Source organism: Pteronotus mesoamericanus, unplaced genomic scaffold (genome assembly GCF_021234165.1).
Source record: "Pteronotus mesoamericanus isolate MK-2021 breed Mesoamerican mustached bat unplaced genomic scaffold, CSHL_Meso_final contig_100, whole genome shotgun sequence".
Classification (NCBI taxonomy): Eukaryota; Metazoa; Chordata; class Mammalia; order Chiroptera; family Mormoopidae; genus Pteronotus; species Pteronotus mesoamericanus.
The window spans coordinates 2,517,959-2,533,291 of NW_026554999.1; the positions used below are offsets into that span (position 1 = coordinate 2,517,959).

General features: G+C 39.5%; 1 protein-coding gene across 1 annotated transcript in view; it reads left to right on the forward strand.

The window, feature by feature from the left end:
• Positions 1-739: 739 nt before the first annotated feature.
• MIPOL1 (mirror-image polydactyly 1) overlaps positions 740-15,333 on the forward strand; it is a 291,999-nt gene continuing 277,405 nt past the window's right edge. The window contains exon 1 of the mRNA XM_054589247.1: positions 740-947. The gene's annotated coding sequence lies outside the window, so the exon portion shown is untranslated. The remainder of the gene's footprint in view (positions 948-15,333) is intronic.

Consider the following 15,333-nt stretch of genomic DNA (forward strand, 5'->3'; position numbering starts at 1 on the left):
TACTAATTTGTGAAAAGAACCACTCGAATTACATACTAATAGCTAATTAAGTTCTTCAGTCATCCTTTGTTTTAACAAGGCAAACAAATTACACTTTTTTTTTCTTGGTTTGTTTAATTCTGGAAGGTTCAACGTTTTGTCTCAAAGAGTCCACACATTGAACATAAGCACCCAGGTCTCTTTTTAGTACTTAAGCCAAAAAGATTACTTTTGGTTGAAACTTTCCCTGACCAGGAGATAGGTACCACTTTTGCTCACCGAACTGGAGTACAACTTTGGTCCTTTATATTCAACCGTCAATTCTCAACACGCCCCTCTCTCGCGTTCCTCGCGTCCCATCCTCACTCTTCCTCTCACCTCAAAACCACACACAAACAAAACAGGAAACCACAATTCCGCCATCTCCTATGGAGATTAGGTAACACTAAAGATGAGGCTACCAGGCGCGTTTTAACCACCCGGTTTTCCTTCTTTAACCAGGTGTGGTTTTGTCTAGACAATATTTTGCTCTCTCAAATCGTGCCAGTTGTCTCGGTGCAGAGAAGCGTAGCACTCTGCTAGAACAGCCACGGAAGACTCCTACGACCGTTTTCTTTCTTCTCCGAACTCGTGCAGACTTCCTAAGGTTACTCCCTCCCCCGGGGACCCCGCCTCGCGTCCCCAGCGGCGCGGCAGCGCATGCTCTGTGCGCAGCGCCTGCCCCCGCTTGGAGCCCGTTCCGCCTCCGTTCCCCGTAGGCCCTAGCGCGCAACTTGCGGCAGGCTCCCTCCGCCTCCGCGCCCCGCCTGGTCGTTTGCAGGCGCGCGCACCTCCCCGAGCGGGTGCTCCCCGGGCCCGGAGGATTCCAGCAAGCGGCGATTGGCTGATGCAGTGGCTGTGTATCGGCCCTGAGAAACTCTGGGCGAACGCTTAGAGTCGGCCTCGGGGCGGTGCTGGGAGCATCTCAGGTAAACGGGTTTGCTTAGGAACATTGGGCGACCAGAGAGGAAGGGTGGGCTTCGAACAACCCTCGAAACTCCGGTCGCAGTCTTCTTGGAAAAGGTGACGGCACCGCGCGGAATCTGCACTAGTGAAAGTTGGCCCCGTGCGGCCGGTATGGATGGGGTTCTCTGGAAGGTCAGGGTACACAGGTCCTCTTTCTGGGTATGATTTAGGCATCCTTACCTGTTTCCAGTTTGAATTGAACAGCTGAGCATTTTATCCAAGGGTGTAAGTTTTTGTTTGTTTTCCCTTTAAGCGGCAGTGAGTTAGAGGGTATGTTCTGGTTCAGCGTTTGACTGCCCTTGAGAGTAACTAATTCGTTTCGTATTTCAGTCCTCACACTTGTAAGTTGTGGCAAAGAATGCGGTGCTTCTTTAGGTACATTGAGCCATGCTGCAGAAAGATACTGTTTGAATATGTTTGGTTCACAATGCTTATTGGCCCAAATTTCTCTAATTGGAAGGTGACACCACCCGACAGTATTTGTGAAGTACTTAAAGCTCCATGGATGGAAGGAACTGGACAAACATAAGAGAATAGCATTATTAGACAGGATGGTAGAAAGAAAAACTTTCCACTAGAACAGGCTTTTTGAAAAGCTCCTTTGGACATTTTATGCAGATTAAATCACCATATTAGTAGACAAAGGTAAACCAAAACAAAGGGCCAAACAAAACTAAATTTCAAGGAGGTTTTCTTTTATTCCCCAGATAATTTTAATATACTATCACAAAGTGTTGGCTTTTCAAAATGTCTCCTTGGGAACTAATGTGGAACTAGCTACATGTTTATTTGGGTATTCTATGCAATAGTATACCAAGAAAATTAAAATAAAGCTGACCTCTATATTAGGTAACAGGAATTAAAGATACCTTATTGGTGAGAAATTAAAGATCATGATGGCAAATTGAAAAAGTGGATGGGACATGTACACAATTTTCCTTCAAAAACAGAGTTTATAGAAATTTTTTCAGTGTGTTAATTTTTAAAGGTTAATAGACCTCCAGAAAAGTGCGTGAACCGTAAGTGTACAACTCACTGAATTTTCACAAAGGGTATACAGCACCTAGATCAAGAAAGAGCATTACTTGGCTCTTAGAAGCCCCCTTCCCAAAGATAACCCTTATCTTGATTTTTAACATCGTCTATGAATTTATCTTACTAACTTTATTTAAATGGAATAATACAATATCTAGTTCTTTGTGTTTCACTTTTGCCCATATTGTATTTGTGCGATTTATACAAGTTATGTAGCAGTAGTTTGTTTGTTCTTATTCTGTATGGTATTCCATCCAGTTTTTCGCTGTTGCCAACAGGGCTTCTATGCACATTTTTATGAGTATTTTAGTGAACATATGTATACATTTCTTTTGGATATATACCTACTAGTTAAATGGCTACATTATAGGATATGCAGACATATATTTCTGGTATAACTACCAAAAAGTTTTTCGAATTAATTGTGTCAATTAGCACTCCTTTTAGCATTGTTTGAGAATTCTGGCTCCCCCAAATGTTTATAACACTTAGTATTATCTTACTTACTTTAGCCATTTTGGGAAGTATCATAGTGATATCACATTGTGGTTTTTCCCTGATTTCCATAATGACTAATAACATTTAACACTTCTTTATATGTTTATTGGCCATTTGGATATCCTTTATTGCAATGATCATCCAATTTTATGTAAAGAAAAAGATAGTAAATATAGGCAGTCCTTGCTTTGTAGTTTCAGTTAAAGCAGTACTGTGTGAAGCTAGGACTGCCTGTATTTTAGGTTGGGAGACCATTTACAGTCTCTATTTTCTTCATTTTTTCCCTCTCTTCTTTTCTTTCTCTTTTTCTCTTTCTCTCCCTCCCTCCCTCCTTTCCTTCCTTTTCTTCCTTTCCCTCTTTTTTTCTCTTTTCCTCCCTCCACCTTCCTTTCTCTCTTCCCTCCACCTTCCTCTTGCCCTCTTTCCCTCCCTTCTTGCCTTCGTTCCTTCCTTTTGGCTTGCTTTCCTTCTTTACTTTTCTGCTTGTCTGCTTGACTGCCTCTCTCCTTTCTTTCTTGTTGCATAGTTTGCTAACCTCTGCTCTGTGGCAAAATGAAAGTTCAAAAATGACTCTTTAATCTCATTGGTGGTAGTGAAATCATTAACTGAGGTGGACTATCTATATTGGAAAGCATAAATACATAATAGTATTAAGTAATGTGTTCTGTAGTATTTTGAGGTTAAATTTTAAATCCTTAAACATATTTTCTTTGCTTTTTACCAGTTTTGCCTAAAGACTAATTAGAGACCTGTTTGAGATTTCTCTTAACTATTTAAAAGAGAGGTAAGAAGTGAGAAAAGAAAGGAGATGCAAGTCTTCTTTGATGTTGCATAAAACCCTAGGGAAAGGGTGAATATCCAGATATTTTTGCATAAAAATATAAAACATATAAAAAATCATAAAATACTTTTCACTACTTTGAGATGGACATTGTCTTTTTGTTTTATCTTGGGATGGCTTGATTAAAATTTATATCTACTGACTGAGTATATTCATAATATGGGAAGCAATAGCCAATGGCTTGGGCCATGACACTGCCCCTGCCCAGGATGGAGGTTCTGTCTTCCTTAAGAGCCCCATTAGGCTGCCCAGTTCTTCTCTTACTTTGAGCTCCCTGCCTTTCACTCAGTCCCAAAAGGATCAAAAAACTTTTGAAAGTATCAAAAACTCTCTTTAAATACTATTTTGGCCTATGTTAACATTTTAAGGTAACACTTTAGGTGGTTCATAGAAGTGAATTTAGGTTTACATTTAGGTATGTATATACTAAAGCTAACGAGAAGTTTGCAGGTAGTCTCCATCGATACAATTTTTCTTTGATATGGGTAATTTATTTTTTTCAATATTATTTGATTGTTATGCAAGTACAGATTTAAGATAAGCCACTAGGCCTCAGCTTCTACCACCAATAACCCACTGCTATTCTTGAGCCTTTCTTAAAGAGAAATTCTGGACACAGGCATTTATATACATGTATATACACATACACACACACATAATTTGACTAGTATAAATACCTTTCTGCTTTATAATTGCCACACAAAGCAATTGTAGTTATATGCAATGTTTTCACTGCACTTCTTGAACCAATACTGGAGTTACTACAAATTGTGACTTGTAAAAGATATGTGCTGTGGAGGTGATTTTCTAACGATTGAGTCCTCCCCCACCACCATACCTCCTTGGCTCCTGACTTCATATGGGAGCAAATAGGGTACTTACATAGTACAAATGTTTAATGGTAGTTCACACTTACTGGTGCTTCCTTATGAATAAGGATATGTCTGTCAGAGCAGTTGTTATCGTTAGCTTCCTAGAGTGCCTAACTCCCCAGACATTGCCTGTATCACATTGCTGTTTTTGACCTCCGGGATACCATTTTCCAGGATTTGAGTGGAGACAAAACTTACCTTTCTTGTTAGTTTCCATTTTTAGATGCTTCATGTAGGTTTAGTTTGTTTAAGGTGACTCTCTGCTATCATCTATTATCTGTTAGCCTTTATACCCTACTTTCAGCAAAGAGTGTTAATACTGAAATGTCCAGATACTTGGGACTGGAATGGGCAGAGGATAGTTGACCTTCATCTCACATGCCACCTACAGAAATAGCTTTAAGTCTGGTGAGAGAAAAAGAAATAATGCACAGCATTAATCAATTGTTGCTGCTGTTCTTGTTAGTAGTGTATTATATTCTGTCTGTCTTTTGAATTGAATGGACCTTGAGACAGAGAGGAAGGGTTTTTTTCTTAGGGCATTAATTGAAAAAGCACGCACTACAGTGAAAGAGCACTGGGCGTAAGAGCAGAATAACTATGGCTGTTAACCTCTCCTGGAACTTGGCTTCCTTTTGTGAAATGAGGCATTTTGACCAAGTATTTAATACTGATCCTTTCCTAAAGATAAAATAGGGAAGCCCAGAATTTAGAACCTAGAAATTAAATGACTGTCGATGTCATTTTGGCTACCCTAAGTTTTCAGTGAAAATACGGAGGCCTTGAGAGATTAGCTACTAAATCCAGTTCTTCTAACTTGTATCCCAGTTGTCTTTTCTTTTATGCCATTTGTGATAGGCTACCATCTAAGACAACCATGGTATTCAGATTCTTGTGTAATCCCTTCTCCTAAGGGTAGACTGGATCTAGAGACTCACTTTTAAAAGAATATAAGGCAGGGGGTGGGAGGAGGTTAAGAGGTAGAGGGATTGAGGAAAAATGGAAAAGGACTCACGGACATGGACAACAATGTGGCGGTTGCTGGAGGTTGGGGGATATAAGGGGTATAATGGGGAAAATACAATAAGGATTAAAAAAAGAATATGGCAAAAATGGTCAATGTCACTAATGAGATTAAGTTACAAAAGACTAACTGCTTTTTGCTGGTATTTCTTGCTCATGTAGATGAAGCCAGCTACCATGTTTTGAGTTGACCTGTTTAGAGACCCACCTGTCAAAGACTTGATGGGGGCCTTTGTGAAAATCTTTTTCCTTATGGATTTATGTGTGTATAATTGATTGACAGTTACTGACAATTTATGTTAAATCTCCCTGTGTAATTGTGGATTCTGTTCTCCCTTGTAGTTCTGTTTTTGATTTATTTATTATGAGGTCATGTTCCTTGAAGCAAAGAATTTTATAGTTGGTTTTTCTTCCTGTGAATGGAACCTTTTTTTCCATTAATAAATATCCACTTTTACCTCTAGTAGTGCTTTTGTTTTAAAGTTTAGTCTGAATTTTTTTAATAAACTTTTTATTTTGAAATAATTTTAGACTTACCAAAAAGTTGTGAGAACAGTACATAAAGTTTTTGTAAACTCTTCACCCTACTTCTAATGTTAATGCAATGCATAATCACAGTACAATGATCAAAATCAAGAAATTAATATTTAGATAATACTATTCACTAAATTATACACTTTATCCAGGTATCACTGGTTTCTCCATTAGTGTTCTTTTTTCTGTTCTAGGACCCAATCCAGATCCCATGCTGTATTTAGTTGTGTTTCCCGAGTCTTCTCTAAGCTGTGACCTCTCTCTGTTTTTGATACAGCTCTGTCAGCCCTCTTGGCTACTGTGTGCATACAATTGGGTTTTTAAAAATCCAGCAGGACATCTTTGTTTTACAATTGGAGCACATAGTACATTTGGATCATTTTATCCATTCATATTTTGTATTCCATTTTTATCCTTCATTACTTTGGAAATTGTGCATGTTTTACCTTTCTTTTAGTGGTTATTGTAGAGACTATTGCATCCTGGAATGTATCTTTTCAGACCTTTCTTTATTAATTTCCTTACATGTGTATATGTATCTAAACACATAGTTTTGGGTTTTTTTTCTCTTTTTTCTTTTCTTAATATAATAATTGTTATGTTTTATTATTTTACAGTTTTCCCTTTTCATTTAATAATATTTCACACATATTTATATGTCAATATATGTATACATAGTGCTTATAGTATTTATGTAGTATAGTTTGTTGAACCAGACCTTAATTTATAGCTATTAGTGCTATTTTTAATTTTTTAAACTATAAACAGCACTGCAGTTTATGTTCTTGCATATCTATGTTTGCACCCTTGCTAGAACGTAGGTTTCAGTTTCTTGGATTTTTGCTCTCTTTTCATTTCCTTTCTTCCGTTTGATTTGGGTTTAACTTTCCCTTAACTTCGTATTTTTTTAAAAGTGGAAGCTTAAATATTGACAGGCCTTCCTCTTTTTTACATATATGTGTTTAGTACCATAAGTTTCCCTCCAAGCACTGATCAGTCTACACCCCATACATTTTGGTAATCTATTTCCATTTTTATATTGTCCAAAATACTTTACAATTTCCCTTTCTTCCTTTTTGAATCGTTGGTTATTTAGAAGTGTTTGGGAATTTTGAAGATACCTTTCTGTTACTGATTTCTAATTTATTTCTCTTTTAGTAAGAGAATGTAATTTGTAAAATTTCATTTTTTTGTAAGTGCATTGAGATTTGTTGTATAGACCAGAATGGGTTCTTTTGTGGTAAATGTGCCATGTGCACTTGAAAAGATTGTGTATTCAGCCATGTGTGATTGAGTTTTCTATAAATGTCAGTTAGGTCAAATTGATTGATATATTGAGTCTTTTATATCCTTGCTGATTTTCTGAACAGTTATCCTCCTGATTGCTGAGAGAGATGTGGTGAAGTTTCCAACTATAACTAGGAATTTGTCTCATGATTTTTCATCATAACTCATGTATTTTGACACCCTTAGTAAGTACTTAGTACTTATATATTTAGGATTGTTATTTCTTGTTAGTGAGTTAAACCCTTTAATGTACTTCTTTAGTCTTAGTAATATTTATTGTTTTATTTTGTTTAATATTAATATGGCCACTCATTTCTTTTGATTAGTATTTGGATGCTCCCCCCCCCCCTGCTGTGCTCCATTATCCTAAATAAAATATAATTAGGAAAGGGTAATATGTAGGATATTTTCATTTTGTGTTTAGAGGTTTCAGAATATGTACACAAGGTGACTGAATATGGCACTATCATACTTAATATTTTAAGCTGAACTCCATGGCTGGGTGGCTCAGTTGGTTGGAGAGTCATCCTGTGTACCAAAAGGTTGTGAGTTTGATCCCTGGTCAGGGCACATAAATAGGTTGTGAGTTTGATCCCTGGTCTGGGCACAAATGGGAGGCAACCTATCAGTGTTCCCCTCCCTCCCTCTCATCCTCTCTCCATAAAATCCATAAAAAAATTCTCTGGTCTGCCTAGAGACCCTTGAGGAGAGACTGGAGGCTAAGGCATTGGGGAGAGAACCAAAGGAGTAGCCAGGGGGTTCCCAGTACTGACTCCTTCCCCATTCTGCAATCTCCATCTTGTGCAGGCACGCCACTCCCCAAAAAAGCAGCAACAGGAAAGGAAATAATAGCCCTGCCCTCAGGACAGTCCAGCCCGCACAGGAGTTGCATGCGATCCTCAGTGCTGAGTGCAGAGCGGCCTGCAGAGATAGTAGACCCCTGGCAGAAGTGGACACAGAGCTGCCTAGAGACTCTTGAGGAGAGACTGAAGTCAGAGGCATTGGAGAGAGAACTAAGAGAGTAGCCTGGGGGATCCTGGTGCTGACTCCTTCCCCATTCCACTGTCTCCAACTTGCACAGGCAGACCACTCCCCTGAGTTGCAACAGCCTTTAAGGACATGATAGTCCCACCTCAGGAGGCAGTGCCCCATCCTGAGGTGCCTAAGCCTGACAGCTGAGGGCAGAGTGACTAGATTAACAAATGCAGGAGACAGACACAGAGTGTAGATTCCTGGAAGTCTCAAATAGACTGCCTAAGGTCAGACAGGGTCAACAACTGACATCATCAGAGGCAGATCTAGAACGAAAAGAAAAAAGAAGAAAAGACCCGCCTACTACCATAGAAGTTTAATCCACAAAGTCAGGAAATCAAGACTGATCAATTTAAGAAGCAGAAACAAACAAACAAAAAAAAAATACTCTCACAAATAATGGGAAGGAAAAGAAATACCCTACAAATGAGGGGAAAGCCTACAAATGAGGGGAAAAGAGGAATCCCCACAGAGAGAACTAAATGAAATAGAGGCAAGGGAACTATCAGATATTGAATTCAAAACAATGGTTCTAAGGAAGTTCAATGAGCTCAGCGAGCTCAAAGAGAACTATGACTAACTACAGGGAATCTATCAGGAAATTACTGCAAACTATATCAGCCTGAAAAAGGACATAGAAACTATCAACAAGACACAAGAGGAAATGAAGAATACAATTTCTGAATTGAATAACACAGTAGAAGGAATCAAAAGCAAGCTAGATGAAGCACAGGGTCAAATCAGTGAGCTGGAGGACAACGTAGAAAAAAGCTCCCAAGAAGAGCAAGAAATGGAAATAAGACTCAGAAAGAATGAAGAGGTGTTTAGGAAAATGCAGGACAACCTGAAACATAATAATATCCACATAATAGGGACACCAGAAGGAAAAGAGGAAGAGCAAGGGATAGAGAACCTCTTTGAAAAAGTAATAATGTAAAACTTCCCTAATTGGAGGAGAGAAAAAGTCTCACAAGTCCAGGAAGCACAGAGGACCCCATTCAAGAGGAACCCAGTGAGACCCACACCAAGACACATCATTAAAATGGCAAATATCAAAGACAAAGAAAGAATCCTAAAGGCAGCAAAGGAGAAAGAGGTAGTAACATACAAAGGAGCCCCGATATGGCTAGCAGCTGACTTCTCAACAGAAACACTACAAGCCAGAGGAAGTGGCAAGAAATATTCCAAGTAATGAAAAAGAAAGGCCTACAACCAACACTGCTCTACCCAGCAAGGTTCTCAATGAAAATGGAAGGTGAAATAAGGAGTTTCCCAGACAAAAGAAAACTAAAAGAATACGTCTCCACCAAACCAGCACTACAAGATATCCTAAAAGGACTGGATTAAGATGAAGAAAAAGAGTGAGAAAGAGAAGAACACAGGTACAAAGGGAAAAAATGAATAAGTTCCTGTCAACAATAACTCTAAATGTAAATGGACTAAATGCCCCAATCAAAAGACATAGGATAGCTGAATGGATAAGAAAACATGACCCACACATATGCTGCCTACAAGAGACCCACCTCAGAACAAAGGACCTAAAAAGATCGAAAGTAAAGGGATGGAAAAAAAATATTCCAAGCAAATGGACAGGAAAAAAAAGCAGGGGTAGCAATACTTATATCAAACAAAATAGATTTTAAAAGAAAGGCTATAAAAAGAGACCCAGAGAGACACTTTATAATACTCAAAGGAAGAATCCATCAAGAAGACATAAACATTGTAAACTTATATGCACCCAACGTAGGAGCACCCAAATATATAAGGAAAATCTTGGAGGAGTTCAAGAAAGATATAGACAGCAACACACTGATAGTAGGGGATTTTAGCACCCCACTGTCAAAAATGGCTAGCTCTTCCAAACAAAACATAAACAAAGACATTGTGGAACTGAATGATGCACTAGATCAAGTGGACTTTATTGACATATAGAACCTTTATCCCAAAGAAGCAAAATACACATTCTTTTCAAATGCACATGGGACTTTTTAGACCACATGATAGGACACAAAACAAGCCTCAACAAATTCAGGAAAATTGAAATAATAACAAGTATTTTCTCAGACCAAAGGGCTTGAAACTAGAAACCAACCTCAAGGGAAAACCTCAAAAACTTGCAAACTCATGGAGACTGAATAGCACACTATTAAACAATGAATGGATCAATAGTGAGTTGTTGACTCATTATTAAGAGAAGAAATCAAAAAGTTTCTGGAAACAAATGAGCATGATCATGCAACAGTCCAAAACCTATGGGACACAGCAAAGGCAGTCCTGAGAGGGGAGTTCATAGCAATACAGGCTTACCTAAAAAAGATAGAAACATTTCAAATAAATGACCTAAACTTACAACTTCAAGAACCAGAGAAACAACAACAATCAAAGCCCAGAGAAAGCAGAAGAAGTAAAGAATCAAAATCATAGCAGAATTGAATGACTTGGAGACTAAAAGAACAGTTCAAAGCATCATCCAGTCCAGGAGTTGGTTCTTTGAAAAGATGAATAAAATCGACAAGCCTTTAAGCGGAATCGTCAAAAAAAAAAGGGAGAAGACCCAAACAAATAATATCAGAAATGAAAGAGGAGAAATAACAACTGATACCACAGAAATACAAAGGAGTGTAAGAAATTACTAAGAACAAATATATGCCAAGAAATTTTAAAACCTGAGCAAAATGAACAAATTTCTAGAAATATATAATCCTTTAAAATTGAGTCAAGAAGAAGCAGAAAGCCTGAACAGACTGATAACAGCTGGGGAAATTGAAGCAGTAATCAAGAAACTCCCAGCACACAAAAGCCCTGGATCAGACAGTTTCACAGAAGACTTTTACAAAACATTTAAGGAAGAACTAACCTCTGTCCTTCTCAGACTATTCCAAAAAATCCCACTTGAGGGAAGACTCCCAGACTCTTTGAGGCCAGCATCACCCTAATCCCAAAACCAGATAAAGACACTACAAAGAAAGAAAACTGCAGGCCAATATCACTTATGAACATAGATGCTAAAATCCTCAACAAAATATTGGCAAACTGCATCCAGCAATACATTAAAAACGTCATCCACCATGATCAAGTGGGATTCTTCCCAGGAATGCAAGGATGGTTCAATATACACAAATCAATAAACATAATACACCACATAAGCAAAAGAAAAGACAAAAACCACATGATCATCTCGATAGATGCAGAAAAAGCATTCGATGAGATACAGCACCCATTTACACTCAGCAAAGTGGGAATAGCGGGCGCACACCTCGACATAATAAAGTTCATATGTGAAAAACATACAGCCAACCTCATACTCGATGGGCAAAAACTAAGTTTTCTGACTAAGATTGGTAACAAGACAAGGATATCCGTTTTCACCACTTCTATTCAACATAGTATTGGAAGTCTTAGTCACAGTGGTCAAACAAGAAAAAGAAATAAAAAATATCCAAATAGGAAAGGAGGAAGTAAAACTATCATTGTTTGCAGATGACATGATAGTGTACATGGAAACCCTATAGACTCCACCAGAAAACTACTCAACCTAATAAGTGAATTTAGCAAAACAGCAGGATACAAAGTCAATATTCAGAAACTGAAGGCATTTTTGTACACCAACAATGAAATAGAAGAAGCAGAAATCAGAAGAAAAATCCCATTTGCTATAGCAACAAGAAAAATAAAGTACCTAGGAATAAATTTAACCAAGGAGGTAAAAGACCTATATGCAGAAATCTATACCACACTGAAGAAAGAAATTAAGGAAGACACAAATAAATGGAAGCATATACCGTGTTCATGGATTGAAAGAATTAACATCATCAAAATGTCCATACTACCCAAAGCAATTTACAGTTTCAGCGCAATCCCTATTAAAATATCAATAACATATTTCATAGACATAGAACAAATATTTCAAAAACTTACATGGAAACATAAATGACCCCGAATAGCTGCAGCAATTTTGAGAAAGAAAAACAATATAAGAGGGATCCTAGTACTGGACATCAAACTATATTACAAGGTCACTATTATCAAAGTAGTCTGATACTGGCACAAGAACAAACACATAGATCAGTGGAACAAAATAGAAAGCCCAGAAATAAACTCATGTCTCTGTGGTCAATTAATATTTGACTAAGGGTGCAGAAGCATAAATTGGAGTAAAAATAGCCTCTTCAACAAATGGTATTGGGAGAGCTGGACAGTTACATGCAAAAAATTGAAATTTGATCACCAGCTGACACCATACACAAAAATAAACTCAAGATGGATAAAAGACTTAAATATAAGTCGCAACACCATCAAAGTCCTAGAGCAGAACATTGGCAGGAAACTCTCAGGTATCCCACGCAGCAATTTTTTCACTGATATGTCTCCTAAAGCAAGGGACATAAAGGAAAGAATAAACAAGTGGGACCTCATCAAAATAAGCTTCTGCACCGCTAAAGAAAACATCAGCAAAATGAAAAGGGAGCCAGTTGCATGGGAAAATATATTTGCTAATGATACATCAGATAGAGGTTTGATCTCCAAGATATATAAAGAACTCACTCGACTCCACGCCAAGAAGACAAACGATCCAATCCAAAAATGGGCAAAAGACCTGGGCAGACGCTTTTCCAAGGAGGAGATACAGAGGGCCCAGAGACATTTGAAAGGATGCTCAGCATCGCTAGCCATCAGAGAAATGCAGATCAAAACCACCATGAGATACCACCTCACACCGGTCAGAATGGCCATCATAAACAGATCCACAGACAACAGGTGCTGGCGAGGCTGTGGAGAAAAGGGAACCCTAGTACACTGTTGGTGGGAATGCAGGCTGGTTCAGCCACTGTGGAAAGCAGTGTGGAATTTCCTCAAAAAGCTAAAACTGGGACTGCCTTTTGACCCAGCGATTCCACTGCTGGCATTATACCCTAAGAATCCCAATACGCCAATCAAAAGAACCTATGCACCCCAATGTTCATAGCAGCACAATTTACAATAGCCAAGTGTTGGAAGCAAACTAAATGTCCAGCAGTAGATGAGTGGATCAAAAAACTATGGTATATTTACACAATGGAATACTACACAGCAGAAAGAAAAAAAGAACTACCTTTTGTGACAGCATGGTTGGAACTAGAGAGCATTATGCTAAGTGAAGTAAGCCAGGGGGCAAAAGATGAATACCATATGATCTCTCTTATAAGTGGGACCTATCCAACAAACAAACAAGCAAGGAAAATATAACCAGCAACATTGAAAGAAAAAAGAAACCAACAGAGTCAAGAGAGAAGTGGGGGGCAGGGAAAGGGAAGGGAAGGGTCAAGTCAAGGAACATGTATAAATGACCCATGGACAAAGCCAAAGTGGGGAAGGATTGAGGGAGGGAGGCAGGGGAAGGTAATGGCGGGAAGATGGAGGCAAATGTATTTGAACAAAAAATTTAAAAAGAATAAAAAAAATAAAAATAATCTGGTGAAGATAATATATATTAATAAAAAGACTCTGACACCTCTGGTCACTATGGCAGCATAGGTAAATATGGCTCATCTCCTCGCACAACATTAACATTACAAGTATAGAACGAACATCACTCAGAACCCACAGAAATTGAGTTCAATAGAAGTCTGACAACTATGGATTTAAAAAAACCGCATCCATCCTGACGGGTAGGAGGGGCAGGGATGTAGAATGTGCTGGTTCCACATCTATGTTTGGTGGATAAAAAATTCAGGAGTGCTATTCCGCATGAAGGATGCCAGCCCCACACCAGGCCCCCCCCATCCCAGGATTACAGTGCCAGGAAGATAAGTCCCCATAACTTCTGGCTGCAAAAACCAGCAGGGCTTGAGTTGGTGGAAGAAACCTCTGGGGTCCCAAGCAGTTCCTTTTAAAGAACCTACACACAGACTTACTCAGACTGACTTCCTGAGAGCTCCAACACTGGGCTAGCAGCTTGAAAGGCACTGGTGACATACAGAGAGGAACTGCAGTGTCTGGCCTCAGTGTGAGAGTTGGGGGACAGTTGTTTCCCAGACAAAAAGGTGGGCAGAGGCCATTGTGTCATTTCTGAGCCCTCCCCCCACAGAACCACAGAGCCAGCAGGAAGGAGCCATATCTGAGACTCTATCAACCTAGCTAACACTCTTTGCCCTGCCCTGGAGATCCCCTGAGGTTCTCTCCCACCCGACTTAGTAGAACAACCAAGCTGTTAACAGTGGTTTTTCCACATGCATGGCTGGTGTTGGCTCATGCTTCACAACTTCCTAAATCTTTTCAAACAAGCAACATCTGGCCCTTAACCTCCATACCTCTTTTTTTTTTTTAAAGATTTTATTTATTTACTTTTAGAGAGCGGGGAAGGGAGGCAGAAAGAGAGAGAAAAATAGCAATGTGTGAGAGAGATACATCAGTTGGTTTCCTCATTCATACTCCCAACTGGGAACTTGGCCCACAACCCAAATATACCCTGACTGAGAATTGAACCAGTGACCCTTTGGCTTGCAGGCCAGCACTCCGTCCACTGAGCCACACCAGCCAAGACACCTCCGTAGCTCTTGCTAAGTGGTCACAGGCCCAACACTGGCAGCAGCCAGCCCAGATTTACAGCTTGGCTTCGTTGGAAGTTCTCCAAGACCAGCACAAGTAGCATCCATCTCGGATTGCTTTGTAGCTGGTGCACCGTGGCCCTGGCCTGCACAATCTGGGAAACCCAGAGCCTGCACACCCAGTGGACCTCTAGAGACCACATCGAAGCACTACCACATGGCCCCTGAACAGCTGATCTTCCGTACAGGGTGGAAGTTGGCGGTCAGTGGTCACAGCCAGCCCTTGCAGCTGACTGGCTTGGGTAAATCCTTCCTATTGACCTGCCACCAGCAATCAAGGCTTGGCTTCAGGAGGAGGGTGTACACAGTTTACATGGAGGTGCACCTCAAATGCCCGGCTTGGGTGATACAGGAAACTGTGCCACTGGACCCTACAGGACACCTACTACAGTAGGCCATGCTACCATCATAGGGAGCCATAGCAACTCTACCTAATACATAGAAACAAACACAGGGAAGCTGCCAAAATGAGGAGTCAAATGAATGTGGCCCAAATGAAAGAAAAGATCAAAACTCCAGCTAAAGAACTAAACAAAATTGAGATAAACAATCTGTCAGGTGAAGAGTTCACAGCACTGATTATAAGGATGCTCAGGTAACTTACTGAGGACCTCAATAGCATAAAACAGAGCCAGTTAGA